The 20,704-nt window shown below is 38.6% G+C and overlaps 1 long non-coding RNA gene across 1 annotated transcript; it reads left to right on the plus strand.

Moving 5' to 3' along the window:
• Positions 1-6,413: 6,413 nt before the first annotated feature.
• On the plus strand, positions 6,414-19,252 carry LOC130459173 (uncharacterized). Its single transcript, XR_008918365.1, has 3 exons — positions 6,414-6,642; positions 6,763-6,890; positions 18,727-19,252. It is a non-coding gene; the product is annotated as an uncharacterized lncRNA (long non-coding RNA).
• Positions 19,253-20,704: the final 1,452 nt, after the last annotated feature.

Genomic DNA, 20,704 nt, shown 5'->3' on the forward strand with positions numbered 1-20,704 from the left:
TTTCAAAGCAGCCAAGAATCTACACTCTTCAGCACCTTACGTCATACCGTGCCAAGTGATCTGCAACGGGTATTGTCCTAAGCAATGAACTGTGTCGAACCCTCAAACGACCCATCTAAAATTAATTACGAAGGAGGTAATTCTCAAATATTGCATTCCTTGACCGGAAAATGATTTTGATTCACCTCTTTATGAGTATAGCACAAAAATTTATATTGTCACACACAATGTGCCAAATTATTTGATGTTCGGAAATCAGTTTTTCATTAACCCCTATAGTCAAATTGTATCGAAGCATCACATGGTAACCTTCAGTGGTTCCTAATAAAGGGTCCCCAAATAATAATAATTTGCGTGGCTTACTTTTATTTAGTCTGCAAAGTTTTTGTCAGTTTGTATGAGACCCACGTATCCTGCCCAAATAGAATATAGTTGCACAAGTTCAGGCAACAATTAGCTAATTATTGTTGTGTAGAAATCAGACCTCCAAAAGCTTGAAGTTAGTGAAATAAGAATTATGAAAAAATGGAACTTACCTAATTTAGGTATAGGAAATAGAGAAATCAAAGCCCTGATTTTCTGAAGAGTATTAGAGAATTAGCGACATTGATGCGAAGTTGCAAGATTTGATAATAACGACAACATCAGCAAAGCAATTATAGGGCCGGTGAAGCAGTTGTTGCTATACTCCATATTGAAGAATGAAGATGGAGCTTACTGTATAATTAAGCTTAAGTAATGGGATAAGGAGAAATTGGAGTAGTGAAGTAATGGGACAAGGGGATATTTATCTTGGATCTATTCTCTTATAAAATCAGATGTTTGTTGATCTTTGAAACCACACGCAATAGAGATATTGGGTTCAAAAGCAAAGCAGAAACAGTTACAACTAGCATCAAATCGAGTTTATCCTAATCATAATTTATTTAGGTACTTGAACAAATCTATCATATAGGAGAAAGAATTTTATAGAAACATGTCAATGTTAAATAAATAGAGACTAGAGATTAAAGAACCAGATTATAAGGAGAATCAGTCATATGAAAGAAAAAAAAACAGATTAAGGTTACACTAATTAGAAAGCACCGCATATGCAGTAAAAATTTACAAAAGTGTCAGGAAAAGGCCATAATTCTTATATGGATTTGCAAAATTACAAAGCATCGTCAGCAATGGTATTTGATTACTCAATCTTATAAATAGAAACCCTAACAACAGACATTTTTAAATTTTACTCAACAAATCACTAAATTTTCTGAACCAGTAAATCGGAAATAACAATTATTCAAATAGAAAGAACAAGAAAGTGCGAATGATTTACCTTGAAAACTAAGGTGCAAATTGGGATAGATTATTGAATCCATAGCCACTATGGAAAAGAAGTAAAAGGGGAAGGCTGAGACGAGCAATCGGATTGTCGATTCTTATGGTCGCGAGATAGAGAAGACGTTGATGATGGAGGTAAAGTGGTGGGCCTGGTGGCTTTGCGGTGCCACTCATGGTAGCTAGAGACTGTAGGATCGAAGAGAGACCGTAGGGGGGCTGAGTGTGTGAAATATGATTTGGGGTTTTGGTAGAGTGTTTTGGGGTTTCCGCATTCTCGGCCATAAGATGGGTATTTGTTTTGATTTTAAAGACATCCCTTTTATTTAGCAAAGTAAAATTCTCAAAAGTATTAGAAACCATAAATAAAGTAAAATAATTTCTTTAAAAAGTTAGTGTTTATTAGTTAACGCAAACAGAAAAATATGCTGATATTCAAAACTGTAATTTATCATCAAACTATATTTTTTTATTGAAAATATTAAATTAACTAGATAAAGATAAAATATTTGTAGATATAAATTAAATAAATATATCATGTAAAAATACATGAGTTTGATCGAATTTGAAACTTTAAGGTGTTTAATGATTTCAAAGTGCAACTTAAGTGAATACTTTAATTTTTATAATTTAACACTAGGTTATATAATGAAAGCTTATTTTAAAAGTTTTACCGATCAGAAAATTAAACCTAAAATCGATTTTTTTTTCTCCTTTTTGGTCTGGCGGTTTCTGAAATTTCAGAAAAGCGAAACCCAAGCTCTATTTCCTTTGTCGGCAAGTATTAATTTATTATCAATATGGAAGTTTTGGGATTAGCCCTTATTTTTATTGCAAATATTTAATTTCCTTCTAAAGAAATAAGGTAACAATTTTTAGTGTTACCATAAAATGTTACCTATTTTAAAAGTGTTACCATAAACTGTTACCTATTTTAAAAGTGTTACCATAAACTGTTACATATTTTAAAAGTGTTACCATAAAATGTTACCTATGTTAAAAGTGTTACCTTGAGTGTTACATTTTAAAAAAAATGTTACCTAAGTGTTACTTAAAAATCTAGTAATTTTTTATTTCAAAAAGTGTTACCAATGCGTGTTACATAAGCTCAATTATGTACTAGTGGCAAATGCTTCAACTAACTCTCCATCTTCTTCACATCAATGTCTTAATAACGTACCTTATACGTTAGTAAGATGTACCTTATAGGTTTGCTTCATGTACCGTATATCGTTTTGTCATGTACCGCATAGCGTTGTGTCATGTATCTTATAGGTTGGTCCCATGTACCTTATAAGTTAGTATGATGTACCATATATGTTAGTATGATGTCCCTTATAGACTTCTATGATGTACCATATAGGCTAGTATGTTGTCCCTTATACGCTAGTATGATGTACCTTATAGGCTAGATTTGAGCCATATATCTTATATGTTTGTGACATGTACCTTGTAGGTTTCTATGATGTACCTTATAGGCTAGATTTGAGCCATGTATCTTATATGTTTGTGACATGTACCTTGTAGGTTTCTATGACGTACATTTTAGGTATGTGACATGTACCTTGTAGGTTTCTATGACGTACATTTTAGGTATGTGACATGTACCTTGTAGGTTTCTATGACGTACCTTTTAGGTATGTGACATGTACCTTATAGATTTTGCATGATAATAATAATAATAGTAATAATAATAATAATAATAATAATAATAATAATAATAATAACAACAAAAATAATAAAAATAATAATAATAATAATAATAATAATAATAATAAAAATAATAATAATAATAATAATAATAATAATAATAATATGAAAAGCAAAAATAAACTAGCATTTAAAACTAATTGCTAAATTCAAGTTTCTCTGTTGTTGAAATCGATTTTGGATCTTTGGTTCGGGTGTATTTAAGTTCTACAAGTATTTTTGGTTCAGGTGAACCTATATTCCATGTATCATATACGTTAGTATGACGTACATTATAAGTTTTTATGATGTACCTTATAGGTTATTGTCATGTACATTATAGGTTTGTGTCATGTACCTTATAAATTAGTATGATGTATCTTATAGGTTCTTAAAATGTACCTTATAGGTTTACATGATGTACCTTATAGGTTTGCATGAAGTACCTTATAGATTATTGTCATGTACATTATATGTTTGTGCCATGTGCCTTATAACTTAGTATGACGTACCTTATAGGTTCTTAAAATTAATGTACCTTATAGGTTTGTATGATGTACCATATAGATTTGCATGATGTACCTTATAGATTTTTATGACGTACCTTATAGGTTTGCATGATGTACCTTATAGGTTTGCGTCATGTACCTTATGAGTTCATCCCATGTACCTTATATGATTGTGTCACGTCCCTTATAGATTATTGTCATGTACATTATAGGTTTGTGCCATGTGCCTTATAACTTAGTATGACGTACCTTATAGGTTCTTAAAATGTACCTTATAGGTTTGGGTCATGTACCTTATAGGTTTGCATGATGTACCTTATAGATTTTTGTGACGTACCTTATAGGTTTGCATGATGTACCTTATAGGTTTGTGTCATGTACCTTATAGGTTTGCATGATGTACCTTATAGATTTTTATGACGTACCTTATACGTTTGCATGATGTACCTTATAGGTTTGCATGATGTATCTTATAAGTTTATATGACGTACATGAAGAGGTGTATTATTCGATTCGGTTTTCGATTTTTTGATCCCAAACTTTCACCCCTAATAAATACTTCATAGTTGTTTTATAAGAGGTATAAGTAAAGAATAATTGTAGTTTCCCCAATTCTCCACGGAACTTCCATTATACATCAAAGGCCCTGTATTTGATTGGTAGCTTGTATTCATTTGATAGTAGCTTTGATTCCATGCCTCCATCATTGGAATTAATCAAACTTGTTAATTTTAAACGATAATTGTTAAATGCTATTACTAGAGGAGAAACAGGGTAAAATTGACAAATTTGCATAAAAGACTACAAATATATTTGTCTGAAAAGTCTTATATTATCAAATTATATAGAAATAGTACAGGCGCCTTATAATATGAAACAAATGAAGCAAAAAGCAACGACTGGAGCTCATAGATTGTCGTAATTCAAGAGTGGTTCTCATATAATTTATACCATGTCAAAAATTCAAGTAAGTCAGTTTACATTATAGCATTATCAGCGTTCTTTGGATTTAACAGGAACACCTTTGTAGACGTTAATACGATCCCTGAGTGAGTCAACTCGAGGGAGTGCCACCTTATTGTTGGGGTCGAAAAGCAGCACTTCTTCAAACGCCTTAAGAGCAGTCTTGCGATCTTTCTTCTGTTCAAATGCATCACCAAGGTTGTTCCAAGCAGTGACATACCCTGGTTGAAGCTTAAAAGCTTTCTCAAACTGCGCGATACCCTTGTCAATCTTTCCATCACGCACAAAACTCACACCCAATGCATTGTATACCTGTTTGTAGAGATTATTAAGTTTAGACATACACACTTTTAATTTCGAAAGTCCAAAAAGTCGAAAGATAAAATACTACTAAGTAGAAAGAATATGCAACGTTTTTAGAAGCCTGAAAATTATAATTGGTGTCAAACCTGGGCAAGATCCTGGTCAAATTATAATTGGTGTCAAACCTGGGCAAGATCCTGGTCAAATTATAATTGGTGTCAAACCTGGGCAAGATCCTGGTCAAATTATAATTGGTGTCAAACCTGACTAATTTACAGGAAATGTTTGACTCAATAAGGAGCCAAAAGTCTATTCATCTGGCCCAGGATACCCCTTGTGCTGAAGAATCCTCCAAAGGCCTCGTGGAGGGATATGAAGGTACTTGAAAGCGCCGGAGAACCTTCTGAAGGTTCCAGCGTATACAGAGAGAACAATGCCAAGGCATATGAAGGGGAAGGGACCAGCTCATATGACTTGTCTTCCTCAAGTTGTTGAAGGCGGTTCTCAAAATAAGAGCAGTAGTGAAGAATTAGTGCTGAATTTGGATTCACAAAAAGGACCTCAACATAAGACTGTGAATCTACTAGGAAGAACTGATGGAAATGTTGTTACAACTGGTTTGGATTCTGGAATGTTGGTGCAAGTAAAACTGTCCATGGACAATCATCAATGGAGTTAAAAGAATCATTAGTCAATGCGAACCACAAGAGTCATGGATGATGATATGGTATCTAAGAACAAAGATGAGGATGCAAATATTCTTTCTGAACTGCCCCTCGAGGTTGTTGAGGAGGAGTCTCTAGCAACTCCAGGCCATGTTGATGCTACAGTTCAGAATGATTTGGCATCGAGCTAAAGAGTGAGAATTCAGGAAGCATGGACAATGATCTAGAGGTGGATCAACCTAGCAGGTGGGTAGTAGAGGAAAATGAGGACCTTCTGGTGAAAGTGAAGGAAAATTTTGAGGAGGTTGACGGCAAGCCACAGGAAAAAAGCGGTGAAAGGGAGATTTCTGCAGTAGAATCTGGTGTTGAGGTAGAGAAAGGTGCTCAAGTCCCATATCTAAAGGGAAATCAGGATCAAGGTAAGGAGGAGAGCTAAGATATAAGCAATGTGGAATGTTCTTCAAGTACAATATTACTCATGGATTCTTTTGACAACAATGAGGATGCATCAGAGATATTTGCTGGTGATCAAGGCAACGAGTCTGAAATTGTAAAGCCAGAACTTCGTGAACCTGATTTGCAACAGTCTAAGGAGAAATGGGGAATAATAGGCGAACACTGGGATGATCAAAGTTCAGTTGTTGGAGGTAAAAGGATGAGCAGATTGACAAGACAGTTACAGAAGAGAATGAGAATATAATGCATACATATCTTCCGAGAGTACAATCAAAGTCCCTCTATCATCAGTCATAAACACAAGAAAAAGTAGTAGCAGCAGTCATAAATAAGCCTAAAGAACACATAATAAAACAAAGTCTGACACCAGAAACAGCCAGCAAAAAAACAAAGACACAGCAAATATATAATTTCCTGTAAGTCCTAACATTCCCTAAATAAAGAAATTTCAGCTGATGTTGATATATCTCTATCTTTTTTACACAAGCACCCCCACAAAACTCAAATGTGTTTTTCTGTATTTGGAAACATTTCCAGGCTGAAGCTTTGTCAAAGTATTTCAAAGGGAAGAAGAATAATAAGGCTAGTAAGTACCATCTTTCAAGGTTCAAGAATTTGTTTTGGAATGGGAAAAACCAAAAGAATGGTGTGATGTTGGACTTTATTTGATGAGGTATATGGAAACATATAAAGGAGATATGAAGGCATGGGATCCACAATTGAAACTTCAAACTGTAAGTATTAAAAATATTTATGCTAAATTTAATCTATTCTAGGAAAGTCTAAGTGTCATTAACTAGGAAGTATTTAAAAGTTACTAACAATTTCCTGTTCTGTTTTTTTTTTTTTCCAAGGATGCATTTCTGAAGAAATTGAGAGTTAAATATTGTCATTCAATCTTGACCAGTGAAGTCAATTCTTTGAAGGAAACAATTGAAAAGAAGTGGAGAGAATTCCGGAAACTAAAAATCTAATGTCCATGGTAAGGCTACTGTATTCCAAGTATGTGCTTTTTATTGTTTTCTGCCAGGACATACTTGGGGATAGTTACTGCTGTAGACATTGTTGGACTTGGCAAAATAACTTATGTAGTCATTTCCATTTCTTCCAAAAGGCCTAAACTATCAAACGAGCTGTAAGTAGTGTTCTAATCTAAAGTAGAAGTGTTTGGATGGAGTAAGATGTACTATGTAGTGTATGTTAGCTACGTATTCCATAATACATATGCCAGCCAGTGAGAATAGGATTGAATGAGAAACATTTTTATGAATTCGCAGGTTTGCTGATGTTGAGTGTACTCTGTCCTCTGCCAGTTTCAATTGCTTTTTATATGTGTGTAGACACCTACTTTTGTCCCCATTCCCGCAAGGGAAAGGTTCGATGATGAAAGCATAAAAACTCCACTTGACAACGCATCTCCTATAAAATAAACGAATCTCGATTCCCCATTTCATTTCACCCGAAACCTACTATTTATGGAAACCTGCTAAAAATAGTAACTGCCGTAAAAGGTAGCTTTTAAAAGTGGCAAATCATAAAAGATAGAAACCTGTCAGAATTAGGTGTTGCATTCCAACATAAATCCTAAATGAGATAGAAAACTGCGAGAATCCTATCCCTAATATGATTCAGAAATAAGAGTTACGTATTAATTAAAATCCTAACGAGCCTAGAGTTCGTAACGGTCCCAGACGCATTCCGTCATAAAATTGATACGCGCTAAAAGACTCGAATTAATCTCAAACTCTACGGATTTCAGGAATCCGAATCTGACTAAAGAAAAGTGCCCAGACCCTATTTTCAACGCCTGGCTCTGGGCGCCGAAATCTTTGGCGCCCAGGCCTGGGCGCTGAAAATACCTGGGTACGTGTTTTTTCCTAATTCTTTATGGATTAGAACTCTGCAATTCTATTTTTCCACGAACTCTTCCCTATAAATAGGCCCCTAAATTCGACGTGAAAGGACACACAACAACACACAATTATATTCTGAGTATTGACTCCAACCCTTAGCCTAAGCCTCTCGCTGCGAAACTGTTCACGCGTTCTGTCGCAATCGATCCATAAATCGAACAGAACGTATCCTGTCCCATAATTGAGATTCGTTAAATAAAAAGGAGAAATAGCAAAGTCAAAGTGGTTAGTTTTCTGAGAACCGTGACGCACCTCTCAAGGGTGCGTCGTAATGTGTCCCTTTTCGATGATTTAACTGCTTTCCTCGCCCTTTTTATGAATTGTTAAACTAACCTAATTTGATTGTTCTATCACGCCTAACAAATATGATATTTTTGGGAAATCGGATTATCATGCTAGGTCCCTTAATGCTATTTAAATCAGATAATCGCGATCGAATTAGTATTATATGTTGCATATTGCTAAAATCAACTCAGATTAGTTTAATAGTTAACGCATGTCCCTTCAATTATTTATGCTGAGCTAGTAAGGATATCCTGCCTCTAGAGTTATCGACGAGCGAAGTACTCCTCTCGGTAGTTACAGTCCCCCGAACCCTCAATCTCTACCTTGCGGGTGTATATTGAGAGATCCCCACACCAGGGATCACAAGGGAACATACGGCCGTCGTGGTCAAACATAATTGCACTCCCTTTATGTCACGATAACCGGGTTTTGTCAGTTTTTCTCATTGTCGTTAAAAACTGAAATTGGGTGTATACTCACAGAAAATCCAATTACACTTGATTTAATAAAAGAATCGTCACACCCACGAGGGACGAGGTCACGCATTAGCCTCGCGCTTTTTCGACCCCCTCACAGTGGCGACTCCATTGGGGATAGTGAAGGAAATGCTCGTGCTTGTAGGTAATCAAAATAGCCGAAGGGTGAAACGATCCTACCCCGCGTTTATTTCCCCATCAAGTTGGGACGACCTGAAAATCAGCATATTAATGTGAACGGGCAGAACAACATAACGAATCTCGGCTCCCTCGGGAGTTGGCACTAAGGATACCTTTTTTCGCCAATAGGGGGGTGCATACGCCGCGCATGTTTCCCACTCGGTACTTGTGCAGGTAGTACACCTATACCGAACCCAATCGCTCGCCCATTAGGTCCCTCTCGCCTGCATGCCCCCTTGGCTTGCACTTGCGGGTTGGCCTCTTGAGCGAAATTCGTCTGTTGAAGACACTACCTCGACCGGGGCATGTGTTGGATCTACGATAGAAGCGGTACCAAGCCAGGCGCAAATAAACTACCCATAGAAGCCTATCATAAACTACGTGACATATTTAATTTTCAAATCCATGTTTGTAATGTAGTTATGTGTAGCGAACTATGTGACTATGTTATGATTGTGCATACGAATAATGCTAGACAAATAATCCTAGAAAAACCAACGACCTTAAAAATTACCCAAACATTCATAAACCAATTGGCCAAAGGGTTATACCAAAATACGTGTTCCACAAACCCGAACGATCGCCACAAAAATAAGCGACGCTCGGGATGGCCTGTAACGAATCCCACAAATGATGCACAACGCGTAAGGACGTTATTAGGCAAGCACGCAAAATCGAAGTCGCATAAACAAAAGTAGACGCAAACAGAAAACGAGAACCAGCCAGGGACGCATTTTCAACGCCCCTGGCTGGGCGCAGAAATTTCTCACGCCCACTGCTGGGCGCTGAAGTTGCTGCCTGGCCTTTTGGTCAGGCACAGCAGCCTCGGTACCCGCGCATAAAAAATATACGTAGCAAAAAAAAACTTTTCGAAAAAAATTGCTGCGAGGGCGTATGAAAAGGCACTCGATTCTAAAAGCGACTAAAAAATAAAAATAAATAACTCTTTGTGTCGTTGTTAGGCCTCCTACGACGACAACGCTCGGCACCAAAACCGAACATGCTAATAACTATGAATATCACATGGGCAAAGTATTCAAAAAATAATGTTCAAATAGAGTCTTCAAGAAAAATAATGTTCGAATAAAAAATTAAATCCGAGTCTAGACTAGGCTATGCCAAAGTACAATCTAAATCCTAAGTCCTAGTTGTCTTATCCATAGAATCGGTCCCAATGCTTGGTGTCGTTCTGCAAGTTAAAAGGTTAAACCATATTGAGTCTCCCCTCCTAACATTTAAATCAATAAGCACCCATATGTAATCGTCATCCCTTGCTAAGAATCCACGGCCTCAATACTCTCTCACCAATAAAAAGAATATACTATAGTATTTGCAAAATGGAAACAGTCACATTCTGGAAATCATCCCCCATAGTCGCACAACCCCAAAGTGAACCTAAGGTGTCAATACCATTGGCAAGAAAAATTAATGGCCTCAAGGGTTATAATCACATTGGGTCACGACTATCATAGTCCTCTCGAGTCACTCACTCCTTGAAATACTATTATGTACGGACTAAAAGATTTTCCATGAATGCAACATGATCAACCATGAAAATACCCAAATCGGCATACCAATAGGGCTACCATTGGGGTAAAGCAATACACACTAAGAGAGAAGCCGCACTAATGATTCTAGTCTTGCAAAAATAAAAATTCGATCTCCCCAATTAACTACCTTGCCAACATTAAACAAAATGGCGCATGACAAATGAACACCCAAGTGTTAAAATCTAAAGTGTCAACCAACGAAAGTTGTGGTTTAATTAGCCTAAGTCTGAGAGTCGCTTGGTCAAGTATTATAGGCTTACGCCATGTCATTATTTTGAGTCTAGGCCACCTCCTTGTATTCATACACGGGTTATAATCAGAAAGATTAATGAAAGCTTGAGTCTAAATCACAAACTTCCAATTAAATCCCAGGAACTGGAGTCTGAAAAGAAACAAAAAATTATTTTCGATGTCATTCTTTCGTTAAATTTCAATAAGGTAAAAACAACGTTTTGAATCTACGCTATTTGCACATTTTAATAAATTACTAAATACGCTTGCAAAGTAAAACAATTTAAAGGTCCACCCTAGGCCTACTAAAGCTAAATGTCCACCCTAGGCCTACTAAAGTTAGAGGTCCACTATAGGCCTACCAAACGAGGCTCACTCAGTCTCGCCTCGTGACTCAAAGACCACAACCATCTACCTTTTAGCCCAAATTGATTGAAGGATTTATGTTGGGAAGAAATCCCAAGCAAAAAGAAAAAAAAGAGAAAGAGAAAAGGGAGAGCGAAAAGAGCCATGAAATATTTAGCCCGTACCTCCCAAAGTGCGAAATCTACCCAAGTAAACGAAGGAAAAGAATTGAGTCAACCAATCCAAATCATAAAATTCTACGATGTCTACCCTTTCCAATCCTTATGCTCTTAGACGCCTTCGCTCTGGGGTCCCTGTGAAGCTCATTCAACCCATCTTTCAAGTCGTCTTGAGTCACGAATATAAAAAAAAAAAACAAATGAAAAGTACATTCTACGCTTAATATAAAAAATATATAAAAAATGTGAATAACAAAAAAGGAACTTTGCAAAGCGCCCCTAAAATTAGTCTAAAAAAAAGAAAAATAAGCATTTAGCGCACCAAAAAAGATCCGCCCAGAAATAATTTTCAGCGCCCACAGCTGGGCGCCGAAATCTTTAGCGCCCCAGCCTGGGCGCTGAATCTCTCTGCTTGCCAAATTTTGTCCAGAAGTGCTCGTCAATTTATCCGCACATGCACGGAAAAATAACGAACACTTGGAGGGGTACAACACGTATTCAGGTATACGTACCAAAAAACACATGAAAAGAAAATACATGTACTTAAAAAATAAAACAAAATTTTGGCTTACGGCAAAGCAGCAGATTAAAATAATAATAAACTTCACTTATTCTACCGTTTCAAATAATATGTTTCCACCTCAGAACGTACTTGTTTAAAATCGGCATTCTAAGAAACCATTTTCTAGGCTAAGAACTACGCAAGACCTGATTCCAAATTAAATCTATTTAAGGCGGATACGTAGGCAATCCATGATTCGGTCCAACCAATTTGCAAAAATATTAAAAGCCTATAGAATAACAAGAATAAGAAATAGAGTCCCTTATTGAAATTTAATTACTTGCAACCCAAGTCGAAAGAAAAATAGAAGTCAAAGGAAGAATCCAACTCATCAAAATGCCAAAACGAGCACACATCGAAAAATAATAAAGGCACGTACCCTTGCCAGAAGGAGCACTCACACTCCTAGGCACTTAGCCAAGACTCAAAAGACCGCTTTGCCTCAATTAAGTGGGGGCTAGCGCAAGCGTCCATGACCTCTAAAGTACTCGACTTGACCCTCCCTAAAGCGAACTAACTCACTTAAAGACTTTCTTTCACTACTAGACACAGTCATGATCGCCAACAAGTAGTAAAGGCAGTAGACTTGCAATAAAGAGAATTGTTCTACGGCATTGCCCCATCGTTCCTTCGAACTCAGGGCACCCGTTCATGGTAACTCAAATGCTCGCGAATCCCCTTTGAAAAAAAAAAAATCAGACATTGTCAATAGGACTTGGCACTTAACCAAGGCTCACCCTACTCAGACATATGACACGGCCATCTAAAATCGAAATCTGAAAACATTATTAATGGGAAGACATAACAGTAACTGGGGGCTAAAAATTGAAATGAAAGAGATAGGGAAGGAACTAAGTATACCTCGACCTTTTATACAGACATACACCAAGTAAATCTAAGTCAATTTGAAAACGGTTTATATTCCCGCAATTTTGGAAAAGATGGCCCTAAAAGCCTAAAGCATATGCCAAACGGGCACAAGTATGTCTTGACGCCTGCACCCTGGCTTCCAGCAAATCCTTAGACAGCATTCCAAAAATCGTAACAGTATTTTGATTCACTCATGTAATCTTGTACAAACCCTTCTATAAGTCAAACTTACTTAGGACACCTCGGATTGTGCATAGTAGGACTCGGATTTCAAATAATTTTCAAAGACTTCTTCGAACATAATAAAGTGTCATTGGTTTAATCTAAGTATGCATTTATCTCGATGTTGCAAGTGAGTCAAAAGGATCTATAAATATGATTATGGGTAAAGAAAGGCACCTAGCTTTTGGTCAAGGCACACTTCAACATGTGACTACCTTGACCATGGCAATGTCGCACAATACGACATTTACAAAAGAAGTAGCAGATCACTACTCGAACGTACCTCGCACTAAACGAGTCTGGTTCAAACTATTCATGATCCATGTCACCATGAATGCATAAAGACGTATGCAAAGCATTATAGCACCAAGCCAATCCCGTTGCTACAGTTGGAGGCTTGAGAAAAACACTCTAAAAATGCTCGAAATGACGATTTCATCGCAAATTCTCGATGCTAATGCTATACATATGTCACAGGGGCTCAATCCTAAGCTTTAATCGTGTAAAAACGAACCTTAGAATGGCTACAACCCCTCCCAAATTCTAAAGCACAACTTAGAGTATATAAAGTCGCCCCACTAACAAGGGTAACTGAAAATCGCGAGTCACCAAAACTCCGATCAAACCACTGCACATAACGCTCGCCCTATAAAGCGCCCGTTACACAGTCTACCTCGTTCCAAAGCAAAAGCGAAAGAAAAATCAAGGATAAGAACTGTCAAAATATACCCATAAATTATTTTCAACGCCCAGAGCTGGGCGCCAATATCTTTAACGCCCCAGCCTGGGCGCTGATTCTTTCTTCTAGCCAAGTTTTGCCCGGATAAAAAAAAAAAGAAACATCTATGAATCCTCGCATCGAACGAAGTAATAAGCCGTGCAAACCCATGCGGAAGGTGCTACACTTGTTCGAACACCTGAACGAGGCATGATGAAGTACTCCAATGCAAGAATAATAATGATATCCTAACGTTTGGAGGAATGTTCTAAGACACGCCGTTAGGCCACACAAGCCTACATTGCACCATAAGTTCAACCATCCCACGGTACAAGTCTAAAAAAGAGAGTAAGGCATATTGCACTAGTGTAGGCACGACCAAAGAGCATGTGTAAAAGAGGCAAAGACTACTTATCGCCCAAATTCAAAATGCAAGCCACATGACTCCTACATTAAGGATTAAAGGTAGCAAAATATTACCTACCACGAAAGGGATAGCTCGCACCTACACGAGCGGAACCCCAAGGTATCTTTCTCGCAAGAACCTACAAAAATCGTACGCCAAAAGGAAGCATCCCAACATGCATACTTGGGGGCTCCAAGCTACGAAACGACCATAGCAAAATAAAAAAATATATATATCGAAGCAAATGTTTGAACAATCGAAAGGGCACGATGTTTGAGCCCACCTCGTGAATGGGCCTGAACCCTATCAAGCTTCTAAGCAAACTATTCAAAATCAGTCATTGCTCAAAAAAAATGATTCAAGCAAACTGATTGATGGACCGCACACAACGGCCATTCTATGAACGCTCGTTTGCACATACATATCATCATTCTAAGTATCGAACATTCACGAACGCGTTAAAAAGGAAAAAATATACAACAACAAGAGCGGTCAAAGTCTTACGTCTCAAGGTATGTTCCTCGGGCCATATAGACTCGCCTAACTATTGCAATAACTGTACGCCTTAAGAGCAACAATTCCTTAAGATAATCGCCCCAAAGCAACAAGCACCGTAGTCCACCAATCGGCTACGGCTTCTCAAGAAAATCATCACGTTCTAAAAATAAAGAGAAAACAAAAGAGAAGAGAATACATAGAACTTTCAAGTGAAATAAACGAATGAACAAGAGGCCAACTGTGTCATCAAAAGACCAGCCCAAATAACACTTTCAACGCCCCACCTGGGCGTGAATTATTTCAACGCCCAGGCCTGGGCGTCGAAAATGTACCCAGGCTCAAAAAAGGCCCTAACTTCTAGTGGGCCCTGCCATACTCATTTGACTTGAAAATTGCCGAAAGTCGCACCTCACGACTTTGTCAAAGTAGCACACCACTACAAAGATCGCTCGCACTTACGAGCACGATCCCAAACACGATCAAGGACATTACGAAATGCGTATCCCCAAGGAACCTCTTCAACAAGAAATGACCGTCAAGCACGAATTCTCGGGGGCTCGAAAGAAAATATAGAGTATACGAAGTTAAAAACAATATTCCCAGACTACGCTATACGAAGTCCCGTGTTTGGATGTCTCAAAAAATAAAAAATAAACCGGTTTACGACCTCAAGACAAAGGTCGCCGTTGATACCTATACATAGTCCCCTAATAAAGGACCCAGGTAATGGCAAAATTGAGCCTTAAGGACTAACTCAAAACCATAAAGGATGATGACCACAAGACAATGGTCCGTCTAAGCATGTTGTCAACCCACATTCAGGTTGCAACTAAATCCGAGCATCCCTCGAAAGAATTCCCTCCTACAAGAATAAATGAAAAGAAATTCTCAAAAGAAATCACAAGAAAAGAAATGAAATAGGGACTTGCCCACCTCAATCGGGCAAGATCGCGGCACACGAATCCCAAATCGAAAAGACGAATTCAGGTTCGCTCACCTCCAGCGAGCGGGGCGTCCACCCTTAGCGGACTGGGCTCGCCCACCTTCAGCGTGCGGGGTCTGCGTCACTAGCCGCGCAGGTCCTCAGTTTTCGACAAAAATAAAGTCTTCAAATTTAAAATAGGCTCGCCATCTTCAGCCGGCGGGGTCTACGCCACAAACCACGTAGGTCCTTATTTTCAAAAGGCACAAACAAATTTCAAAACAGATTCGTCCACTTCTATCGGACGGGGTGTCCACCCTTAGCGGACAGGTTCGCCATCTTCAGCCGGTGGGGTCTACGTCACAAACCGCGTAGGTCCTTATTTTCAAAACATCAAAACAGATTTGTCCACTTCTATCGGACGGGGCGTCCACCCTCAGCGGACAGGCTCGCCCACCTTCAGCGGGCGGGGTCTGCGTCACTAACCGCGCAGGTCCTTAGTCGCTGCAACGATAACTTTTTTCGGTTTTCCCTTTTTCCAAAAATTAAAGGATTGGTTTTCCGTTTTTCCAAAAAAGAACGATGTGCTGGATTTTCCTTCGTTTTACATCCCATAAAAACAAGGGGGTTTTCTCGTTTAGCTAGCCCTAAAAATGAGAATCTTAAAAAACGTTTTACCTCGTGATTGGGCTTGGCCAGGCCCAATTACACTTTATAGCTTTGATTTCGAAAAAACTCTGTAGCTACTCCCAATGACAAAGTGAGGGAGTTTCTACGCACCTTTAGATTCTTCCAAAGACAAAGTGAGGAAGTTTCTATACTATCAGTTGACAAATCCCAATGACACGTGAGGGATATGTCGACACTTCAAGTGATGACCCTTAAGTCAAATGTTATCACTCGGGGGCTCGTGAGACCCTCGCAAAACAGGTCACAATACACCGTGGCTTGTGTGACGCACTCCGTCTAATACTTTGACCATCGTCTTACTCCAAGACTCAGTCAAAGTGGGGGCTAACTGTAGACACCTACTTTTGTTCCCATTCCCGCAAGGGAAAGGTTCGATGATGAAAGCATAAAAACTCCACTTGACAACGCATCTCCTATAAAATAAACGAATCTCGATTCCCCTTTTCATTTCACCCGAAACCTGCTATTTATGGAAACCTGCTAAAAATAGTAACTGCTGTAAAAGGTAGCTTCTAAAAGTGGAAAATCATAAAAGATAGAAACCTGTCAGAATTAGGTGTTGCATTCCAACATAAATCCTAAATGAGATAGAAAACTGCGAGAATCCTATCCCTAATATGATTCAGAAATAAGAGTTACGTATTAATTAAAATCCTAACGAGCCTAGAGTTCGTAACGGGCCCAGACGCATTCCGTCATAAAATTGATACGCGCTAAAAGACTCGAATTAATCTCAAACTCTACGGATTTCAGGAATCCGAATCTGACTAAAGAAAACTGCCCAGACCCTATTTTCAACGCCTGGCTCTGGGCGCCGAAATCTTCGGCGCCCAGGCCCGGGCGCTGAAAATACTTGGGCACGTGTTTTTTCCTAATTCTTTGTGGATTAGAACTCTGCAATTCTATCTTTCCGCGAACTCTTCCCTATAAATAGGCCCCTAAATTCGACGTGAAAGGACACACAACAACACACAATTATATTCTGAGTATTGACTCCAACCCTTAGCCTAAGCCTATCGCTGCGAAACTGTTCACGCGTTCTGTCGCAATCGATCCATAAATCGAACAGAACGTATCCTGTCCCATAATTGAGATTCGTTAAATAAAAAGGAGAAATAGCAAAGTCAAAGTGGTTAGTTTTCTAAGAACCGTGATGCACCTCTCAAGGGTGCGTCGTAATGTGTCCCTTTTCGATGATTTAACTGCTTTCCTCGCCCTTTTTATGAATTGTTAAACTAACCTAATCTGATTGTTCTATCACGCCTAACAAATATGATATTTTTGGGAAATCGGATTATCATGCTAGGTCCCTTAATGCTATTTAAATCAGATAATCGGGATCGAATTAGTATTATATGTTGCATATTGCTAAAATCAACTCAGATTAGTTTAATAGTTAACGCATGTCCCTTCAATTATTTATGCTGAGCTAGTAAGGATATTATGCCTCTGGAGTTATCGACGAGCGAAGTACTCCTCTCGGTAGTTACAGTCCCCCGAACCCTCAATCTCTACCTTGCGGGTGTATATTGAGAGATCCCCACACCAGGGATCACAAGGGAACCTACGGCCGTCGTGGTCAAACATAATTGCACTCCCTTTATGTCACGATAACCGGGTTTTGTCAGTTTTTCTCATTGTCGTTAAAAACTGAATGGCGACTCCTATATTACTAGTCAATTGGGTGTATACTCACAGGAAATCCAATTACACTTGATTGAATAAAAGAATCGTCACACCCACGAGGGACGAGGTCACGCATTAGCCTCGCGCTTTTTCGACCCCCTCACAATGTGGTACACATTAAGTTGACTTTTGCTTTTGTCTTGTTTTCTCGGTTTGTTTTGGTCAAATTGATGTAGACGGTATTCTGTCTTGCTGAATTCTGAGCTTTTCTTTGTAGAATAGGGTTATTGATTGATTTGGGAACTTGTCAAGTATGGTGGCAGTTAATTGTTTTGCTGGCAGTTATGCATATATCTTTACAATGCATCGTATAAACTTATAGCCTATAACTCTGTAAATGATGTTTAGCTTATTCAGGTTCCGGTACGGTGAATGCTATACTCGATATATTAACATAAACAAGTTCAGTTAACTTTACTAGCATCTTTTTGAACAATAAATATATTGCATCTGCTCAACTCAAGTGTATATCAATGATTCACCTATCAAATATAAAACTCGCTTATAGAGTTATAGTGTTCCAATCTGAAACAGTCTCGACATAATGCTTGCTTTAATCTCTCTGGTTTCTTCACCAAACCTGTATCAGGCACATATCTGACCTAAATTCCATGTAAGTTCTTGAATCTAATCTTAGAATATTTCTAAGAATGCAATGAATTTCTTATACGTAGTGAGTCTGAGTGAAACCTCCCAATCAGGGACTGTGGGAGTCATCATCACCTATGCACTCATGTTTCAAACACTGACTAGTGTTGTTTTAGTTATTTCTTTCTCCAGGATACATTCACTATGAATCCCTTAATACTTCATCACCACATTTCTTCCACATTGCCGCTTTTCTGGATTACATATTATTCTGCGATTTTCTTGACCATGTTGGGATGGAGAAACACCAGCTAAATGGTGGACCATGTTTATCCGTTAATGTTTGTCGCTTCATATTTGTGAAAAACAATTCTTTGTCCTGTATAAATATGATGTGATATAATTCTTTTCTTCTATAAAATATTATGTTGGCTATTTGAGAAAAATTTAGGCAGGCAAGTCAGATTTCTCAGAGTTTGTGATGTTATGTGTAGCAGTCAAAACTCAGAAGAAATGGAATGCACCTCCCATGTGTGGGGAGCTTCAGATTTTGGTCTGAATGTGAAGATTGCTGTTGGTGTATTGTTTAAGGATTTCTGATTGGATTTGTAACTTTTTGAAGCTCTTCTGGATAGCTGATGGTGCGAGCTCATGGTTTCATTGCTTTACATGTTGAAGCCTTAGCTATTCTATGTGCGTGGTTTGCAAGCAGCATGCAGAGATGATGTTTAAAGCATTAAAATCTACACTGACTTTGCTAATGTTATTGCAGTCAGGAAGAAATAACCTTTTTCGGCAATGTTTTATTAGTAAGATTTGCTAGGTTGTTTGTTCTTGAAGCGCGTCTCTTAGCCACTAAGCTAGACAGAGCAAGGGATACTGATTGTATCTTCCTGTTTGTAATTAATGAGACAATGCCTTAAACTAGGAAGATTAGGTAGCATCTTAATATTCTAGCCTTTGTTTAATGATATTTGAACGTTGCTATGTGCCCGTTAATAGTCTGCTTCAAAATTGAGTGTAAACCAGACTTTGATCTCTTACTACTTCTATTCCTTTTTGTTTGTTCGATTTGCTTTTTTACACAGTATTTCAGATGCATGGATACCTCCAGAACATCTCAATACTAGTTGCATGTAAATAGACCTTTTACAAAAGTATACAGAGGACTTCTTACAAACGAACGAACAAATTCTAGACGAATGTCAGACTTTATATATATTTGGGCCATGTACATTATAGGTTAATATGATGCACCTTATAGGTTTGTGCAGTGTACTTTATATGTTGGTGCCATGTACCTTAAAGGTTTTAAGTTTTGATTAAGTTATTTATGTTTTGATTTGCACAAAAGAATATAATAACAACAACAACAATAATAACAACAACAACAACGATAATAATAATAATAATAATAATAATAATAATAATAATAATAATAATAATAATAATAATAATAATAATAATAATAATAATAATAATAATAATAATAATAATAATAATAATAATAATAATAGCAATTCTCTCAAGTTAGGCGATTAGGGCACGATTATGTGCGGTTAGCGTATCTTCACCGTCGTTAATCCGGTGGGCTACGACGTCAGCGTCGGCGGTCCAGGCGGTTCAGTTCCCAGGCGGCGTTTCCAGGAGTCGACGGGTTCTGGCAGGTGTTAGTCGGCGGTTGTCAGGCAATTTTTCTCTGGTGTCAGCAGGGGTTTGTGGCAGCAGGTGTCGACGCAAGCGAGAGTTTGTGACGGTTGTATTCCGGCGGCGGGTCTAGCCACGGTTCAGCGGGTTCGGCGGTGTAAACGTGGTGTTTTCAGGCGGTTTCATAGGCGGCTACAATTGCGTTTTGCGGTGGTTTCGGGTCCATTTTTCGACGGCAGTTTCAGGCAGCAGGGGGTTCTGTTTTCTCGTCAGTCAGCAGGGGGTCAGTTTTGGGTTATTCGTGGGGATTCAGGCGGGATTCTTCGGCAGTTTTGGGTCAGTTTCGGGACGGTTTGAAGCGTGTTTATTGGGCAGTTCGCGATCAGTTTCCGGCGACGTTGTGCGTTTGGTTTTTTTTGTGTGTTTGTTGCAGGTGTTTCCGGCATTGTTCGGGGGTGGCTTCTGCAGGCTAAGTCCGTTACTGGTGGCTTGGTGTCAAGGTGGTGCATACAATTAAGGGCGTGGTGGAATTAAGGGTGTGGTGTTGTTGTGTTGCGGGTGCATGCTGGAAGTAAGGGCGTTGTGTTGTTGTGTTGCAGGTGCATGCTTGGTGTCAAGGGGGTGGAATTAAGGGCGTGGTGTTTTGTTATAGTTTGGGTTTGCTGTGTTCGTTGGTGTGGGTGTGTAAGTGTGCTTGGCAGTGGGTACGTTGGTGTTACTTTTTGCTTGAAGTGCTTTGATATGCCGGCTTCCGTGGAGAAGTTTCATTGCCCTTTTGTGGGTCTCAGCGGGTGCCAGGATGGAGGTGGGCGTGGTTTGGTGAGGAGT

This window comes from Spinacia oleracea, chromosome 4 (genome assembly GCF_020520425.1).
Source record: "Spinacia oleracea cultivar Varoflay chromosome 4, BTI_SOV_V1, whole genome shotgun sequence".
In the NCBI taxonomy this organism is placed as follows: Eukaryota; Viridiplantae; Streptophyta; class Magnoliopsida; order Caryophyllales; family Amaranthaceae; genus Spinacia; species Spinacia oleracea.